Below are 20,787 nucleotides of genomic sequence, written 5' to 3' on the forward strand. Positions count from 1 at the left end.
ATGTAGGGGAATGAGTGGGATACTCTTTGGTGTGGACTTGTTGGGCCAAATGGCCTGTTTCCACACTGTAGAGATTCTAATAAATGCAAGTCTATCCTTGGATGTTGGTTTAGACAATGATGGGCTGGGTATCCAACTGAAAAACCTCTCACATTCTCATTTACTGACCAGATGCATTTAAGACCATAGCTGACCAGTCTGCCTGACCAAGGGTGACCACAATAGTCCCACAAACATTATGCTGACTGAGAGTAGCTAACACAGCAGAATGCTGGCTTGCTGGGAGAAAAGGAGCTCCCTGTTCTGTCTAGTGAGCCTCTTTAGCAACTGATCCTCTCGGAGCACTTGGCCAATGGGCATTAATGTTAAGATATAGTTTAGTGAAGCAAAAACAGATTGTGCTGGAGTCTTGGATGAATGCCAGTTCAGCTAAGTCACAGACAAGCACAGATGCATGTGTCTAACACTGAGCTTCTGTACTGACTCATGGTCTGTGATACGTTCCCATCAACCTCACTCCCCCTCCCCCATATAGTTTGCTATTCATCTCATTCCTGAGCTCAACTAATAATAGTCTGCATTTCTGCCATTGAACAGTTTTCCATTTTGATCAGTGTATCTTCTTACCCCCACAATGTGACTGGCATTGGCAAGGCCAGTATTTATTGTCCATCCTTAGGGCACAAAAAGCTCATTTTAATCTAATCACTGGGTCAGAAAGCGATGGGTTTGCATAGAAGGCTTATTTTACGTGCAATTCAATATAACTCTCTAATTACTCCCTGCTGAATATCACTCACCAGCAATTGTCGAAGAGTAAACTTGGACGGATGTAAAGCCAGCATTCCACCCACTCACATCAATCTCCCACCCAAGGGATTACATTAGATTTTCTACTCAACAGCTAACCATGCAGAGTAGGACTGGAGTCACATGTAGTCCAGATCAAGCAGGATTCTTTCCTCGATATCATATTGACATTCTGAGAATTGGGCAACAGAACATTGTCACAGATAACAGTTCCCTATTGAACTAAAACTCTTAAACAGCGCAAGGCGATATAAGACAATGGTCTTTACCAGTTCAATTCCACTGGCTGCTTTAGTTCATTGCTGTACTGTGCTGCACTGATTACAACCAATGGGTCAACACATTTTTACACACAGTGGAACCGAAATATGAGAATGTTTTCACTTTTCTATAGAGAATGTGCTCGAGTTCAGCGTTAAAATCCATGGAATGCTGGGATTCAGTGAAAAATAATTTGTAGTAACTGCAGGACATGGTCAGGTTAACGATGGCAGCATGGTGGCTCAGTGGTTAGCATCGCTGCCTCACAGCGCCAGGGACCCGGGTTCGGTTCCACCCTCTGGCGACTGTCTGTATGGAGTTTGCACGTTCTCCCCGTGTCCCCTTTGGGTGTTCCAGTTTCCTCCCACAGTCCAAAGATGTGTACGTTAGATGGGCAGGCCATGCCAAATTGCCCCATAGCGTCCCAGGGTGTGCAGGCTAGGTGGGTTAGCTGTGGGAAATGTAGAGTTACAGTGGGGTGGGATGCTCTTCAGTGGTGTGGTGTGGACTCAATGGGTCGAATGGCCCGCTTCCACACTGTCAGCATTCCATTGTTTGGGCAATGATTTTTAGATTAAATTCCCTACAGTGTGGAAACATGCCCTTCAGCTCAACAAGTCCACACCGACCCTCCGAAGTGCAACCCACCCATTCCCCTGCATTTACCCATGACTAATCCACCTAACACTATGGGCAATTTAGCTTGGCCAATTCACCTGACCTACACGTCTTTGGACTGTGGGAGGAAACCGGAGCACCCGGAGGAAACCCACGCAGACACGGGGAGAATGTGCAAACTCCACACAGACAGTTGCCCGATCTGGGAATCGAACCTGGGTCCCTGGCGCTGTGAGGCAGCAGTACTAACCACCGCATTGGAGGATAATGCTGGTCACTATCAAAGTGAAGAGAGTTGGAACTAAATCAGTCATGAATGATCATGGGGATGTGTTTGATAGCTCATAGCCTTTAGGAGGAAGGGCAGGATATTACCATAGACTGACACAGCACAGAAGGAGACCATCTGGGCCTCAAGCCTGTGCTGGCTCTTTGAAAAAGGTATTACTCTCAAGATGAAATCAGAGGTTGTAACTCTGAAGAATGGCTAAACGGACCAGGGCTCTGAAGCCTGAGAGGTGACCAGATAAATGTCTTTAAAATTATGAAATAGTACGAGACGGTAGCTGTGATGAAGATGCATGCAGTTCTGCCAAAGTTCAAGCATAAGATATTATGATTAATTTCAGGAGGGAATTCGAGAGAAACATTTTAACCCAGAGAATGGTGAGAAAGTGGAACTTTCCATCACAAGGAGAGGTTAAGGTGAAAACAATCAGCTGGATAAGTACACGAGAGAGAGAGGATTGGAGGGATATGCTGATGAAGTGAGGTAATGTAACTAAGGAGGAACCTCAATTACAGCGTGGCTGAATGGTTCATTTCTGTGCTGTAAAGTCTGTGGATGAATCTCAAATTCAATGCAATGATAACTCAGAGTCAGAGAGAGGAACAAGAGAGGACTATTCAGTACAGACCTGCCCACAGGCATTTTTATAGCACCCTTATCAACTCAGGATATCATCAAGGGCCTTTCAGCCAATGAGGTACTTTTGAAGTAGAGCCATTCCTAAGGTAGGAAACTCAGCAGTTAACTTGCACACAGCAAGATCCCACAAACAACATAGAGGTAAATTACCAAATAATTTGTATATTTTTCAGGCATGTTTGTTAAAAGGTGATGGCAAGAAAAATTGCGATGGAAAGTGGGAGACTTGGGAGTTCAGGCAATCCCAATCAGATGCCATTTTCCTTTACCCAGGAATGTTAGAGTCGGGTGTTAGAAAAATCTGGAAAATAGGATTGAAGATCCAGGCAGATTTGGGACTTCAGAGACAACAATGAAGGAAGCAGCCATGCGTGTAGGAAGCATTTATTTGAAGGAGGAGATGTGGGGGTAGTCACCAAGTTCAGAGACAACAATGAATCAGGAGACATAGGGGTTGGGAAGTTGGGTGTGAATCAGTCTGACACATGTGGACTATAACTCCTGGAATTCACCAATTTGTCACTGTGTCATTCTGTGCCCCTCATGTCTCTTTGTATCTCTTTCAGTATCCCTCTGCCTCCCCAGTCACTGCTCTCCTTTCCAATTTCCATCTTTCTGTTTCTGTCCCCTGTTTCTCTTTTCCTGCATCTCTTTCTCTCTCTCTTTTTCTCTCTCTCTCGCTTTCTCTCGTTCTCTCTCTCTCTCTCTCTCCCTCCCTCTCTCTCTCTCTTTCTCTTTCTCCCTGTCACTCTCTAAACCTCTCCTCCTCTGATTTTCCTTTATTTCTTCCACATGGATCCTATTTGCAAAGTGATAAATCTGCAGTCCGACAGCTGTTTGCCTGAGCCCAGGTATTAGTTTGTGGGAATCGTGATGACAAATGGAAATAAATCTCTCTCTGTGGGCTTCCCTCCCTTCCGCACCATGTACCTCGAGGGTCTTAATCATGAGTTCAGTCAAAGAATAACAAGGCAGGAGAACTTCAAAATGACTTATTTGCTCTTGTCAAAATTGCCATGAATGATAAATCAGGAATTACTGAGAATAATTGGTTCAAATATTGTACAATGTTGAGGCAGGCGAAAATATCAGTGTCCTGTACCACACAGGTCAGTAGTGCCTCCAGGTTGGTGGTATACTATGACGGTGTTGGTGGATCCTCTGTAAGGAAGTGTTGATAGGTGGGGTGGGGTGGGAGGGGAAACTTCTTCAATGGCTTCAGTACCTCAGAAATCATCCAACAATCTTAACCAAATAGTACCTCAGTGTGAATGCCAGGTCAGGGCAGCTTTCGCTGAATGCAAGGCCAATGATTGATGTCTGGGCACATATAGGAACAGCAATCGATTAATTGAATTAAGTCAATTCCCGGAATTTGTTGGGTTCATTCAGTAGAATCGCAAAGGAGAGCTGAATAGGAAATAAATTGAACATTTGTGAGAAAAATCCAAGAACAAAAATGAAATATAGAAACATGGAAACATAAAACCTTGGAGCAGGAGTAGGCCATTCAGCCCTTTGAGCCTGCTCTCCCATTCAACGTGACCATGGCTGATAATGATTGGAGCTGGAAAAAGCACAGCAGGTCAAGCAGCATCAGAGGAGCAGGGGAGTCAATGTTTCAGATTAGATTACAGTGTGGAAACAGGCCCTTCGGCCCAACAAGTCCACACCAACCCTCCAAAGAGTAACCCACCCAGTCCCATTTCATTCTGACTAATACACCTGACATTATGGGCAATTTAGCATGGGCAATTCACCTGACCTGCACATCTTTGGATTGTGGGAGGAAACCCATGCAGATACGGGGAGAATGTGCAAACTCCACATAGACAGTCACCCTAAGCTGGAATCGAACCTGGGACCTTGGTGCTGTGAGGCAGCAGTGCCAACCACTGAGCCACCGTCCCACCCTCAGGTTGGAACCTTTCATCAGAACTAAAAGTGATGAAAGGCTCTGACCTGAAACGTCACCTCCCCTTCTCTTCTGATGCTGCTTGAGCTGCTGTGCTTTTTCCAGTTCCACTCTTTATCCACTCTGACTCTCCAGTATCTGCAGTCCTCATTATATCCAACATGACCATGGCTGATTGTCCAACTTAGTATTGTTATGGACCAGACCAAACCCCCTCAAAATATATTTAAAAGGATATCCTGGACCCTAACTTTATTTTAAAGGCAAGTGTCAGGCATTGTGTTCCAGATGCAATTCAATTGGTCAAACTTTGGATTTAAAGCAAGACACACTTTATTCATCCACTATCGTTAAAATATAAAAGAAAAAAGGAATTGGAATAACGTAACTCTTTTGGAAAAATTAACAGAATAATAGATTGTTCAACTACTAAACAGCAACTATTCCAATATCGTAACATCTCATAAACACACCCTTGGCAAAGGCAAGTTCAGTAAAATAGATTATCTCTCGCAATTCTAGCAGCAGGAAGAGAACCCCAGCTTTTAGCTGTAACAGGGAGGAATAACAGCTTCCACATCCAGCTTCAAGACCCCAGCGGCAACTGCTGCTGAGAAACTAAAATTAAAATTCCTGCTTCTGTGGGAACTTGACAGCACCCATTCAGGCTGCTTCTATTGTTCTGACTTTTAAAAAAAATCCAGGACTTCACAAGCTGTTTACTTTGTCAGAATCAAATAGGCAGCTCGGTATCTCTGTCTTAAAATCTCTCTTCAAAAGAAAAAACAGGACGAAAGCCATAGTGTCGTCACAATGCCCTGTTCCAGCTTTTGCCCCATACCCTTTGATCTCTTTAACCCTAAGAACTACATCTAACTCCTTCCTGAAAACATTCTGAGACTGGAATTCTGCTCGCCACTCTCTAGTTGAAGACTTTCTCCTCATCTCAGTCCTAAATGGCCTACCCCCTGTCCCTAAACTTTGATCCCTGTTTCTGGCCATCAGGCACATCTTTCCAGATGTTAATTCTGTTTAGTTCTGTTCAAGATTCAATGTCCCATTAAATCCCAGCTCACATTTTTAATGAAATCAACATTCTTCTTAAAATATATTTATCTCCTCTGTGAATAGAACACACTCTGCTAATATCCTGAATCCATAAAACTTTGCCAAAGAGAATAGGAAATGAGGTGATATTTTGAGTGCTTCGTGCTTCCGCAGTGATTGGAAACATAAAGATATCTTTCAAACCTATGAAGATAGATTGTGACTTTAAAACCTACGAAGATAGAGTGTGACTTGAATTCTGGTTGTTAAAGAAAGAGAGAGACATAAACATAGAAAGAAGACGAGAGATTTTGAGAAACAGCTGAATTAGAGACACCAGCGAATATCCTACATTGCTCGGGGTCAGCACTGACTAGAATTCCAATTGGATCAAATAGATAAATGGTTTGGATGCAAGGACAATCCAGAGGCTAGGAATCTTGCAGTGAGTAACTCATCTCCTGATGCCCAATAGCTTGTCCATCATCTTTAAGGTAGGTGTCAGGAATGTGATTGAATGCTCTCAATTGAAGTGGGTGATATAATTCCAACCACACTCAAGAAAGCTGACACTAGCTAGAGCAAGGTAGCCCATTTGATTGACCCCTTATTCACCACATTCAGCATTCACCCTCTCCAGCACTGTTGCCCCAGAGCTGTAGTATGTGCCATTTACATGATGCACGGCAGATACTTGAAGTTTCTTTGGGAGCAGCCTCCAAACCCATGACCTTGATGATCTCAAAGGACAAGGGCAGAGGATCCCAAACTGGAGGTTCCCTCCAAGCCACACACCATCTTGACTCCAAACTAAATTGCTACTCCTCACTTCTGCTGGGTCAAAGTCTTGGATGTTCCTTCCTAATGCACTGTGGGGATCCCTACATTGTATGGTCGCAACAATCTGAATAGAAGGTCCACCGGTCACCTTTCATGAAGGCTAGGTATGGGCAATAAATGCCAGGCTTGCTTCTGATACCTATACTCCATAAGCTGTTTGGAAGAGCTTCCTCTTATGTTAAAGTCCTGAATTTATTCTTTCATCAGAGTTTGTGCCTCTTCGTTGTCTCATTCTCTCCTAATCATCAGTAGAATTACCTTGCTGTCTTTTCAAAAGCACAACAGTTCAGGCAGTATCTGAAGGCCAGGAGAATCGACATTTCCGGCATAAGCCCTTCATTCCTGATGAAAGGTTTATGTCTGAAACATCGATTCTCCTGTTCCACAGATGCTATCTGACCTGCTGTGCTTTTCCAGCACCACACTTCTCAACTCTGATCTCCAGCATTTGCAGTCCTCACTTTCTCCTTGCTATCCTTTCAGTCAAACTATCAGATTGGGAAATCCAACCTGCATCAACAGACTGGATTTTTTTTAAAAGAGGGTGGTGAAGGTGGGGTAGAAAGTGAGGGGTTCGCACGATCCCACCCCCAGTGTCTCAGCTCTGTGAGTCACTCATTAGAAGGCCAACTGTCTGGTAAGAAAGGAGCCCAGATCAGGGTAGCAGATGGGAGACAGGTCATGCTGTGAACAAGTAATCAGTCATGGCCACCAAATTAAAGCCACTCCCGCCCTTTCAATCTCCCTTTATTTCTTATGGCAAGCTCAAAACAATTAAAAAAAGTATAGATTTTGCTGCATTCACTGCTGCTACATGCAGTTAATGTCCTCTTCATCTGTTTAAGTATGTTATCTTGTCAGACCAGTTATAATGCACCCTGAAATGTTTTCATGTTCAATGCAAGGAAGACAAAGTGAGCAACTAAATATTGTATAAGACATTCGTGAAAAAACTGCTTGTCAATTGGGTATTTTACAACGATAAGTAGATTCTAATTTCTGCACCCAGGCTCCTTCTGCAATATCAGAGACTGGCATTAACGAGGTCAGATTGTAGTGTGTGGTGCAATGGTCACTGTTCAAGGCAGGTACATAATTGTTTGAAATTTGTGTCACAGGTAGACAGGATGGTTAAGAAGGCATTTAGCATGCTGGCCTTCAATGCTTAGGCCTTTGAGTATAGAAGTTGGGACGTCATAGTGAAGTCATCCAGGATGTTGGTGCTCTTTTGACCCTATTTCTAGTCGCCCTGTTAGAGGAAGGATTGTATTAAACTGGAGAGAGTTCAAGAAAAATTCACTTGGATGTTGCCAAGACTGGTGAGTTTGAGTTATAAACATAGGCTGGGACCTTTTTTTCACTGGAGTGTAAGAGTTTGAGGGGTGACCTTAAAGAAGTTTATAACATTATGAGGGGCATAAATAAGATGGTAAAGGTCTTTTCCCTCAGGCAGGGGATTTCAAAACTAGGGACATATTTTTAAGGTGAAAGACTTAAAAGGGACATGATGGGCAACATTGGGTTCAATTCCTGCCTCAGGCAACTATCTGTGTGGAGTTTGTACATTTTCCCAATGTCTACATGTGTTTCCTCCGGGTGCTCCGGTTTCCTCCCACAATCCAAAAATGTGCAGGTTAGGTAAATTGGCCATGCGAAATTGCCCATAGTGAAGGGGTAAATGTAGGAGAATGGGTCAGGGTGGGTTGCTCTTTGGAGGGTCAGTGTGGACTTGTTGGGCCGAAGGGATCAAGGGATCAGTTAAAGTGTGTTTGCTTTAACTCGAGGAGTATCAGAAATAAAAGTAATGAACTTAGAGCATGGATCAGTACCTGGTGCTATGATGTTGTGGCCATAACAGAGACATGAGTTTCTCAGGGCCAGGAATGGTTGCTGGATGTCCAGGGTTTAGAGCATTTAAAAAGAATACGGAGGGGGGAGAAAAGAGGAGAGGGTGTAGCACTACTAATCAGAGAGGGTATCTCAGCTACAGAAGCTTCCATTGTCGAGGAAGATCTGCCTACCAAGTCAGTATGGGTGGAAATTAGGAACAGTAAGGGAGCAGTCACCTCTTTAGGGGTTTACTACAGGCCCCCCAATAGCAGCAGGGAGATTGAAGGAAGCATAGGTCGGCAGATTTTGGAAAAGTGTGGACGTAGTAGGGTTGTTGTAATGGGTGACTTTAACTTTCCCAATATTGATTGGAACCTCCTTCGAGCAGAAGATTTGAATGGAGCTGTTTTTGTAAGGTGTGTTCAGGAGTGTTTCCTAACTCAGTAAGTTGACAGGCCGACGAGGGGAGAGGCCATTCTAGACTTGGTGCTCGGAAACAAGCCGGGGCAGGTATCAGATCTTGTGGTGGGAGAGCATTTTGGAGTTAGTGACCACAACTGCCTCACATTCTACGTAGCTATGGAGGAGGAGAGGATTAGGCAAAATGGGAGGATATTTAATTGGGGAAGAGGAAACTATGATGTGATTAGACATGAGTTAGGAAGCATGGATTGGGAGCAATTGTTCCATGGTAAAGGCACTATAGACATGTGGAGACTGTTTAAGGAACAGTTGTTGCAAGTGATGAATAATATGTCCCTCTGAGACAGGCAAGAAGTGATAAGATAAAGGAACCTTGAATGACGAGAGCAGTGGACCTTCTCGTCAAAAGGAAGAAGGTAGCTTACATAAGGTGGAGGAAGCTAGGGTCAAGCTCAGCTGTAGAGGATTACAGGCAGGCGAGGAAGGAGCTCAAAGATGGTGTGAGGAGAGCCAGGAGGGGGCACGAAAAAGGCTTGGCAGAACAGATTAGGGAGAACACAAAGGCATTTTACACTTATGTGAGGAATAAGAGAATGGTCAAAGAAAGAGTAGGGCTGATCAGGGATAGTATTGGGAACTCGTGTGTGGAGTCTGAGGAGGTAGGGGGAAGCCCTAAATGAGTTTTTTTGCTTCTGTCTTTACGAAAGAAACAAACTTTGTAGTGAATGAAACCTTTGAAGAGCAGGTGTGCATGTTGGAATGGATAGAGATAGAGGAAGCTGATGTGCTGAAAGTTTTGTCAAACATTAAGATTGACAAGTCACCAGGCCCAGACCAGATTTGTCCTCGGCTGCTTTGGGAAACGAGAAATGCAATTGCTTCGCCACTTGCGAAGATCTTTGCATCCTCGCTCTCCACTGGAATCGTACCTGAGGACTGGAGGGAGGCAAATGTAGTTCCTCTCTTCAAGAAAGGAAATAGGGAAATCCCAGGCAAGTACAGACCAGTAAGTCTCACATCTGCCGTCTGCAGGGTGTTAGAAAGGATTCTGAGGGATAGGATTTATGACCATCTGGAAGAGCATGGCTTGATTAAATGCAGTCAGCATGGCTCTGTGAGGGGCAGGTCATGCCTCACAAATCTTATTGAGTTCTTTGAGGATGTGACTAGAAACGTTGATGAGGGTCGAGCAGTGGATGTGGTGTATACGGACTTCAGCAAGGCATTTGATAAGGTTCCCCATCGTAGGCTCATTCAGAAGGTCAGGGGGAATGGGATACAGGGGAACTTAACTGTCTGGATACAGAATTGGCTGGCCAACAGAAGACAGCGAGTGGTAGTAGAAGGAAATTATTCTGCCTGGAAGTCAGTGGTGAGTGGTGTTCCACAGGGCTCTGTCCTTGGGGCTCTACTGTTTGTAATTTTTATTAATGACTTGGATGAGGGGTTTGAAGGATGGGTCAGCAAGTTTGCAGACGACACAAAGGTTGGAGGTGTCGCTGACAGTATAGAGGGCTGTTGTAGGTTGCAGAGGGACATTGACAGGATGCAGAGATGGGCTGAGAGGTGGCAGATGGAGTTCAACCTGGATAAATGCGAGGTGATGCATTTTGGAAGATTGAATTTGAAAGCTGAGTACAGGATTAAGGATAGGATTCTTGGCAGTGTGGAGGAACAGAGGGATCTTGGTGTGCAGGTACATAGATCCCTTAAAATGGCCACCCAAGTGGACAGGGTTGTTAAGAAAGCAGATGTTGTTTTGGCTTTCATTAACGGGGGATTGAGTTTAAGAGTCGTGAGATCTTGTTGCAGCTCTATAAAACTTGGGTTAGACCGCACTTGGAATACTGCGTCCAGTTCTGGTCGCCCTATTAGAGAAAAGATGTGGATGCTTTGGAGAGGGTTCAGAGGAGGTTTACCAGGATGCTGCCTGGACTGGAGAGCTTATCTTATGAAGAGAGGTTGACTGAGCTCGGACTTTTGTCATTGGAGAAAAGGAGGAAGAGAGGGGACCTAATTGAGGTATACAAGATAATGACAGGCATAGATAGAGTCGATAGCCAGAGACTATTTCCCAGGGCAGAAATGACTAACATGAGGGGTCATAGTTTTAAGCTGGTTGGAGGAAAATATAGAGGGGATGTCAGAGGCAGGTTCTTTACACGGAGAGTTATGAGAGCATGGAATGTGTTGTCAGCAGCAGTTGTGGAAGCGAGGTCATTGGGGACATTTAAGAGTCTACTGGACATGCATATGGTCACAGAAATTTGAGGGTGCTTACATGAGGATCAGTGGTCGGCACAACATCGAGGGCTGAAGGGCCTGTTCTGTGCTGTACTGTTCTATGTTCTATGTTCTAATGCACCTAACACTATGGGCAATTTAGCATGGCCAATTCACCTGACCTGCACATTTTTGGATTGTGGGAAGAAACCAGAGCACCCGGAGGAAATCCACACAGACATGGGGAAAATATGCAAACTCCACACAGACAGTTGCCCGAGGCAGGAATCGAACTCTGATCCCCTGGTGCTGTGAGGCACCATGTGACCCATTTGGATAATTACATGAATAGGAAAGGTTTAGAGGGATATGGGCCAAATGCAGGCAAGTGGGACTAGTTTAGTTTAGGAGCATGGACTGGTTGGACCGAAAGGTCTGTTTCCATGCTATGACTCCATGACTGTACGACATGGGTTAGGGAGGTTTGCCTGAGTTGTAGCTGTAACATTCAGTCCAGAGCACTTATTTTCCAAATGTTCCTATCAGGTAAAAGCTACCCCACCTCCTTCTTTATTAGGTCTGTGCTCCTTACATACTCAAATCCCTCTCATGGGTCATCATTCACTAATGGGATTCAATTACCTTTCTGAGATCTCTCTGAGTGACAAAATAATCTTGATTCAACTCCCTCCAGCATTCATTCATTTGCACCTCCATATGTTAAGTTCTAGAGTCTCCAGTCAGGACCCTCAGTCTCCCACTGTCTATCCACATTTTCAACTAATCCCTCTGAGAATTTTATACCTTTCAATGAGATCACATCTCAATCTTCAAAATTCCAAGGATTGTAGATCCATTGTCCTGAATCTCTCCTTCGAGTGCCATTTCATACCAAGAATCAGTTCAGTAACGTGCCCGCAATGGAGAATATCACTAAATTCCTTTCTAGTGACTGTTTTTGACTACAGCTCCCTCCCTTTTCAGATTAATGTGCCCACCTCAACCCGACGATGACATTGTGGTATAAATCCATCTTGGTCACCAGTGAATCAGCAGCCTGTTTTATCTCCTGCAAATTTTCTTTACCCAGTAGAATGTTTTTGTTAAATACTTTTGCAGGATGTGGGAGTCACTGAAGAGGTCATGGTACACTGTTCGTCCCCGGTTGCCCTTGAGAACAACATGGTAAGCCATCTCAAATGTATGCAACTGAATGGTTTGCTTGGTCATTGCAGACACCAATTAAGAATGAACCACAGTGGACAGACCAAGTAAGGACGCAATTTCCTACTGAAAATGTACCAGATGAGTCTGCACAACAATCTGTAGTTTCATGATGTATTTTTACTAGATTTTTATCCCAGATTTATTTAATTAACTAAACTTAAGTTTCCCCGGCTGTTGTGGTGGGATTTGATCTTATATTTCCGCACATTAGTTGGGGATCCTGGATTGCTAGTCTATTAACTACCATTTTGTCATCATACCGACCAAATAAAGCATTACTTTGTTTTCTAGTTTCCCTTGAGATAATTTCCATGAGCTTTTTTTGTTTACTTTCTGTAATTGATCTGGTTAATTAATCAAAAGCATGCAATTGAACCAGGGACGTCTCTGATCCGAATGGAGGAGATGTCGGGTCACACAGTGTTTACCAAGTGAGTCTGCAGGGCACTTAAGGAAAATACTGTGAATTCTGAATGAAAAACAGAAAATGCTGGAAATCCTCAGCATGTCAGGCAAGGTTTGGTGAAGTGAGTTGGAAATGTTCTGAGGAAAGATCATTGATCTTTATGACCCAACTGAGAACATTTAAGAGTCAACCGCACTGGTGTGAGACTGGAGTCACATATTGTCACAAACTGACAAAGGACAACAGCGTAAGAGCTTGAGGAGGTAATTCAGCCCCTCAAACCTGCTCTGCCATTTAACATGTTCATGGTTGATCCCATCTTGGCTTCAACTCCACTTTCCTATTCATTCCCCATAACCCATTGTTAATTGTAGCGGTACGGTGGGTCATTGGTTAGCACTGCTGCCTCATAGTGACAGGGACCCGGGTTTGATTCTAGCCTTGGGCGACTGTCTGTCTGTGCGGAGTTTGCATATTCTCATCATGTGCGTGTGGGCTTCCTCTGGGTGCTCCAGGTTCCTCCCACAGTCCAAAGATGTGCAGGTGAGGTGAATTGGCCATACTACATTTCCCATGGTGTTCAGGGATGTGTAGGTTAGGTGCATTAGTCAGTGGAAAATATAGGGTGGGGGAATGGGTCTGGGTGAGTTACTCTTTGGAGGGTCGATGTGGACTTGTTGGGCCGAAGGGCCTGTTTTCACACTATACCAATTTTATGATTCTATGAAAAATCTGTCTATTACCTCCTTAAGTTGAACCAGTGTCCTTGTGTCCACTGCACTCTGGAATACTGAATCTCACAGATTCACAACCTTTTGAGAGAAAGAATTTCTCCTCATCTCTGTTTTAATCTGTTACCCCTTCTCCTAAAACTATGACCACTTGTTCTAACAAAAGAAAATGAAGAACTGCAGGTGCTGGAAATCTGAAAACAAGAATAGAATTTGCTGGAGAAACTCAGCATGTCTGGCAGAATCTGTGGAGAGAAAGCAGAGTTAACATTTTGGGTCCAGTTATGGATGAGATCCAAATTGACATTCTTGTCCAGGAACAGAAGTTTCTCATTGAGAACTGAAGTTTCTCATTGCTGGAACTATGTTTCACAATCACTACTGCACTCTCTTCAATGTGTTGACATCTTTTCAATAATGCAGTGCCCAGAACAGCATCCAAAACTTCAACTCCGTCTTACACAAGTTCAACATCACTTGCTTGTCCTTGTATGCCAAAGCTGTACTAATAAAACCAAATACATTGTATGCTTTACTAGTTGGTCTCTCAACCCATCCTGCCAATTTCAATGGTTCAAAGCTATAAATTTAGAGGTTAACCCTTCTGGTTTACTAATGTTCTCTCAGGAAAATAACATCTGCCCTCTTTACCTGGTATGGTCTACAGAAATTCACCAAGGCTAGACAGCACATTCCAAACCCACGACTACTACTATCTAGCAAGACTAGCACAGGTTGGAGAAATTACTGGTGCTTACACTGCATATAAACAGGAAGTCTAAGAGTGTGGTCTTCCGTTGACAAGTACCCATTTCTGATATAAAAAGGAAATAAAGACATAAGCATTCATGTGGCAAGTTTCACAACCACTGGGTGTTTCAAAGCATTCTACAGTCAGTGAAGTATTTTTTATTGAAGAGTAGTCACTGTTGTTTCATAGAAAATGTGATTGTCAAAACATGCTCAGTAAATTCCCACAAAGATTATATAAATAAGGGCAGGCCACTCACCCCTTCTAGCCTGATTGCCCATTCAGTAAAATCAGGGCTGACCTGATTTTTAACTTGAATTCTACATTCAACACAGAAGTACAGCATAGGAAGAGGCCCTTCGGCTGTCTAAGCCTGTGCCAATCATCACCCCTAATTAAACTAAAAATCAAAGCTTCTGCCCATATTCACTCTGTATCCCGCTATTCCCCTCTATTCATGTAGCCATCCAGATGCCTCTTAAGTGTCAGGGTTTAGATCAGAGTGCTGGAAAAGCACAGCGGGTCAGACAGCATCCGAGGAGCAAGGAGGTTTTTTTAGGGCAAAAGTTCTTCATCAGGAATAGAGGCAGGAAGCCTCCAGCGTGGAGAGATAAATGGGGGGTGTGCTGCTAAGGAGAAGGTAGGGAAGAGTACAATAGGTGAATGGGGGTGGGGGATGGAGGTGCTAGGTCAGAGGGGAGGGTGGAGTGGATAGGTGGGAAGGGAGATTGGCAGGTAGGACAGGTCATGAGACTAGTGCTGAGCTGGAAGGTTGGAGCTGCGGTAAGGTGGGGGGAGGGGAAATGAGGAAACTGGTGAAGTCCACATTGATGCCCTAGGGTTGAAGTGTTCCGAGGCGGAAGATGAGGTGTTCTTCCTCCAGGTATCGGGCGGTGAGGGAGCAGCGGTGAGGAAGCCCAGGACCAGCATGTTCTTAGCAGAGTGGGAGGGGGAGTTGAAATGTTGGGCCACAGGGTGGTGTGGTTGATTAGTGCGGGTGTCCCGGAGATGCTCCCTGAAGCGCTCTGCGAGGAGACGTCCAGTCTCCTCAATGTAGAGGAGACCGCATCGGGAGCAACAGATACATTAAATGATATTGGTGGATGTGCTGGTGTAACTTTGATGGTTGTGGAAGGCTCCTTTGGGCCTTGGATGGTGGTGAGGGAGGAGTGTGGGCGCAGGTTTTGCAATTCCTCTGGTGGCAGGGGAAGGTGCCGGGGGGGAGGGTGGTTTGTTGGGGAGCGTGGACCTGACCAGGAAGTCACCTGCCAGATGTCGTCTACATACCAACTTCCACTATCTCTCCCAGCGGTGCGTTCCAGGCTCCTCCCACTCCCTGTGTGAAAAGCATCCCTCGCATATCCCCCTTAAACTTTCCCCTTCTCACCTTGAACCTGCACCCCTCTGTAATTGAAACTTCAACCCTGGGAAAAAGCCTCTGATTATCTTATTCCTGCATATCCCTATAACCTTTCAGCCCTTTCGTCATCAAGAATCCATCTACCACTATCTTAAAAATATTTTAAAATTCTGCGTCTACTGCCTTTGAGGAACAGAATGTCTAAGACTCTCAAGTCTCTGAGGGAGAAAAACGTTTCCTTATCGCTGTCTTAAATTGGTGCCCCACCCCCACCTTATTTTTAAACTACAACCTTCATTTGTAGGTTCTTCAACAAAGGCAAACTCCTTTCCACGTCCACCCCTCAGGCTCTTTGTGTTTCAAGTACTACCAACATAGCCATGACTGACAACAAGATATTATTAGAATGAGTTGAATCGTCTTGGTAAAGGGAAAGATTTGAGTTATCATTTTCAAAATGAAGACAAAACTCATTCAGTTCAATTCCTCAAATGTCAGGAATCAGAATTTAGAATGAGCAACTGAGAGGAAGGAGGGTTTGTTGATCAAAGAGCTGCAGGAGTTAAAAATAGACCAGATAATCTGCTTTATGATGCTGCAAGTAAGGAAGACAGCAAAATGGGGGTAGTGGAATAATTGAAACAAGTAGTGTAAATGGGATCAATCGAAGGGAAACTTGGGAAGGGATCTGGAGGAGATTTGCAGTGGATTTGCAGAGTTATGGCGAAATTGTAAATCTGGTTTTGTAAAAGACATTTATAATTCATCTGGGAATAGAAAGGCAGGGATGTGCCAGCTGTGATAATCATGTTTCAAATGTACAGCAACCAGATGATTAGATCAGCAGCAGAGTGAGCAAGCCAGTAAATGGGATTATGGGGTGTGGAGAGATAGGGGAGATTAAGGGAAATGGGGATGAATATAGGGTTAAGGAGCTTGAGGAGGCCATTCAGCCCTTCACATCTATTCTACTATTCAATGGAATCATGGCTGATCCGGTGATAGTCTCAGTTCCATTCTCCAGCCTGTACCCCAAAACCCCCTTGATTCCCAAAAACACTTGATTCCCCAGTCTATCAACAATCTATCTGACTCTGTCTTGAATAAATGACCCACTTGCTGCTTTCAGCAGAAATGAATTCCACATACTCACCGTATGTTAATCCACTGAACATATACCTTAGTTCGGTTCACCTTGGTTAAGATGTCATGATGTTTATTTACAACATTAACTACTTGCATAGCTGCAACATCATGGACCTACTCTCACAGTCTGGGTTCTATTACTGATGTTATTGTGAATTGCATACACACAGCTTACTGACTTCATCACACACAGAGAGTGACTTATCTGGGTACCTTCATAACCAAAGCATCATGTCATGATGCCCTGTAATTGCTTTCAAGGTCTGCCTAGTCTAGAAGCTATGTGGTAATAAACCATACCCTCTTTTTCCCTTCAAAGAACAGGAATCCTTTTTTGACAAACAGGTACAGGATGAAGAATCATATGAATATAAAATCTCTAAATGTTCAGATAGCATGTGCAAATGACCAGAAGTAGTCTTTATAAGGTTAATACGACTTGGTGGTTTGGCATCATTCTGTGGTGCATCTGTTGTCAAGGATAGGTTTGGATCATTGTTGTAGATAAACAAATCTCAACTGTTGTCTGGCTTGAAACCTTCAGTAGTGGAAGGGAAGAAATATACGGATTTTTCTTCCAAATGTGAGAGCTGCCAGCAGGGTAAACCATTGCCTAGTAGCATGCAAATTTAACATAGCTGTCCAGAAATCTTGGCGAGTGACTTTACACACAATGGTCATGGATTTTGCCATATGAACAGATATGCTTTGCATGACTAGGGAGTGTTGAGAAGAGGTAAGATATTGTGGAGTTTGCACATTCTCTCCGTGTCTGTGTGGGTTTCATCGAGGTGCTCTGGTTTCCTCCCATAGCCCAAAGATGTGCAGGTTAGATGGATTAGTCATGTTAAATTGCCCATGGTGTCCAGGGATGTGCAGGCTAGGCGAATTAGCCATAGGAAATGCAGGGTTACAGGAATATGGTAGGAGAGTGGATCTAGGGGGATGTTTTTCATGGGGTTCAATGGGCCAAATGGCCAGCTTTCACACACGTAGGGATTCTATGATGTTGGGGTCTAGAATCTTTGATGTTATGGCTAATTAGTTTGATATCTTATGGACTGTAAGAATATATCGATCTATGCATACTGCCCAACCAATGCTAGAAGGTCCATCTTTTTCAATGATTTGCAAGGTTTCAGGTCTAGATCCCAATTATCTATGTTGGAATTTAAAACAGATAATGCCGACTGTCTGACCTGTTGTAAGCCATTTGCCTGTCCTGTGTGGCTCACACCATGTAGTGACAGTTTCCTGAGGACATTGAGTATAAGTTGTGTTGTGGGATGGTATTTGAACTGACACCAATATTAATCTTGGCACGTATTGCAAGTTGTCTAATCCTTTTGAAGATACCTCTTGAATGAAGCTAAAGGATTCAGTTTTACTGATGGTGTTCTTGTGGGTCATCCGTATGTGCTGTCTGACCAGGGTCTGTAAACTCTAAGCCTGTGTTCACCTCTTAGACTTCATTGATACGCTTGCTGGCCATGGGTAGAACTTTGGAAGCTTCTTCGACATTGCTCCTTGATTCATCTTTCTTCACATATTGCTCCAGGGCATTTGTTTGGATTTCTGTGAGTGATTGGACTTCCAATCCATTGTAGCTAAGGGTCCTGTTGTAGAACATAGCTTGCATATGTTATGAAATGTCATTATCTTGCTGTGTGAGACAAGAAACATTTCATGCAGGATTTGGATGTTAGACCATAAAATACTGGAGCGGAATTAGGCCATTCAGTTAATCAAGTCTGCTCCACCATTGATCATGTCTGATATATGATCGACTGTTTTTATTGAGGACTGCAATAGTTGTTCCAGGGACAAGCATTTGCAGATGCCAACAGCCTGCTAGAATTGCTGCTAACCTGTGTCTCTCCTCTAGCATGTCAATGCTATATTCTTTGGATTTGTCTTGAAGTGCTTTTTTTGAAGGATTGTGTAGAGACAGTTGTTAGTCCCATAAGCCTTTCAACTGAATTAGCTGCAGTGCAATCACATTCTGTAGCTTTGCATTTGCTGACAAATTAACCATTTCACCTGGCTGTTGGCAACATGATATGGACTCAAGCCATGTGTCCTGAAATAGATTTAAAATCTCAGTTTATCTTCCAAAAGCTGGAAAATTTTGTCAGGAACTTTGTAGACAGATGCTTGTTTACAGGCCATTCTGCTATAATGCGGATTTCATTAACATGAATTCACTATAATGCGATTGATGAATTGGGAAACTGTTTCTACTATGCAAAGCATGTACTGTATGGATTATAATGCAATTCTGGCCCCATTAGTTTAATTGGTGCTGCTATTACGCGATTTTCTTATAACGCAGGATTGCACGAGAATGGAACTACCACGTTATAGCAGAACTGACAATATTCTTATTGTCTCATCTTCTTATTGTCAGCGCCTCATCTTCCGCCTGGGAACCCTCCAACCACAAGGAATGAACTCAGATTTCTCCAGTTTCCTCATTTCCCCTCCCGCCACCTTGTCTCAGTCGGTTCCCTCAACTCAGCACCGCCCTCCTAACCTGCAATCTTCTTCCTGACCTCTCCACCCCCACCCCACTCCGGCCTATCACCCTCACCTTGACCTCCTTCCACCTATCACATCTCTATCGCCCCTCCCCCAAGTCCCTCCTCCCTACCTTTTATCTTAGCCTGCTTGGCACACTCTCCTCATTCCTGATGAAGGGCTTATGCCCGAAACATCGAATTTCCTATTCCTTGGATGCTGCCTAACCTGCTGTGCTTTAACCAGCAACACATTTTCAGCAATATTCTTATTACCCCTGAGATGTCCAGAGCAAGAAGAGGTTTGACTGCTGGTCACTCTCCATCAGCTTTCTGCTGATACAGGGAATAAAGATTTACGTTTGTTTTAAATGAGTGAAGTTCGGACAGAATGTCAATGATGCACAGATCCACGTTTTGATGTTTACTTTCCATCTTTTTAGTTTTGTGCTCTCAAAAAAATTACAAGCAAAAACCTATATTATTATGTAATGTTTTTATTTGTTTTGGCTGATCTTAATTTCTCTCTATTATTGTCTATAGCTGTTCATTTTAAAAGTTGCAGATTTATGCCTAAAATGACGTAATAACAAAGTCAATTGTACTTTTTCTCAGTTTATTCACAACTGAAGGGCAAGATGGCAAAAATACCAATGATGGATGAATGTTTTTAATGTACAGAGCATGTTTTCTTTGGTGTATCTTTGTCTTTTGTTCCAGGAGTGGTTTTATTAAAACTGGGAGCTGTCCTTTCAGCACCTTTCTAACTATCTTTTTTTTAAAAATCAGCTGTTCTCAGCCTCTTGTGAACTGCCATTTATTTTGAAGAAGGTATCGTTCGAGTATTCATTGTGTTTCATTGTTGGCTTGTAGCTTTAGGTTTGGTTCTACCACATTAGTCTTGGTTGTAATTGTAACTTCAGCCCTGAACTCTGACAGAATGCTGGATAACTGTTAGCGGGAAAAAGACTTTTTATAACTGTTACAATGCTATCACTTTTACATCTTTACTGTCCATGTACTGCCACTAACTAGCTATCACAACTAGCTTTTAGTGTTTACATACTGCTGTCATGATGTGATTTGTGGTTTTCTATGTTAGCCCATGTAGCATATAGCACAGGTAGTTGAGTTTCTCTTCAGACCAATATATTGAAGCTTATTTACAACATCATTTAAAAAGGCCATGATGCCACAGACTTGCACATACATTAAAGATTCTGTGCCTACTGATGTTACTGTACATTACAAACATAAAACTGACTGACTACGCTGAGTCCATTATATAGAGAGAGTGACTAAGGTATATTATACCAGAATGCCATCAATGATGTCCTGTAATGTCTGAAGGTACAGGGATATCTGGTCTTGAGGCTATGTCAAACTACAATACAAATGAAGCTCTGAGAGAAGAAAATTCTGCTCAAATCTATCTTAAAAGAAAGACTTCTTACTCTTAAACTGTGTTCACCAGTTCTAGTCCCTCCTAGAATAGGAAACACGTTCCCAGTATAATGGGAGATGAAAGATTCATCTTTGAGTTAGTCAGCTTGAAATGACAATGGAGAGAGACTCTGGAAATTGCACTGAACTATATTTCCACAATTGTTTTCAGCAGCAGACCAGAGGGAAGGAAAAATGAATTGAGACAACAAATGAATTTGGAATTCCCCCGTCTCCTGCCCAGTTCTCTCATCTTCCTGAATACAATATCCAACAAAAAAACAAATTAGGAAAGCAATCATTCTCTGACAA

Source organism: Hemiscyllium ocellatum, chromosome 16 (genome assembly GCF_020745735.1).
Source record: "Hemiscyllium ocellatum isolate sHemOce1 chromosome 16, sHemOce1.pat.X.cur, whole genome shotgun sequence".
Taxonomy (NCBI): domain Eukaryota; kingdom Metazoa; phylum Chordata; class Chondrichthyes; order Orectolobiformes; family Hemiscylliidae; genus Hemiscyllium; species Hemiscyllium ocellatum.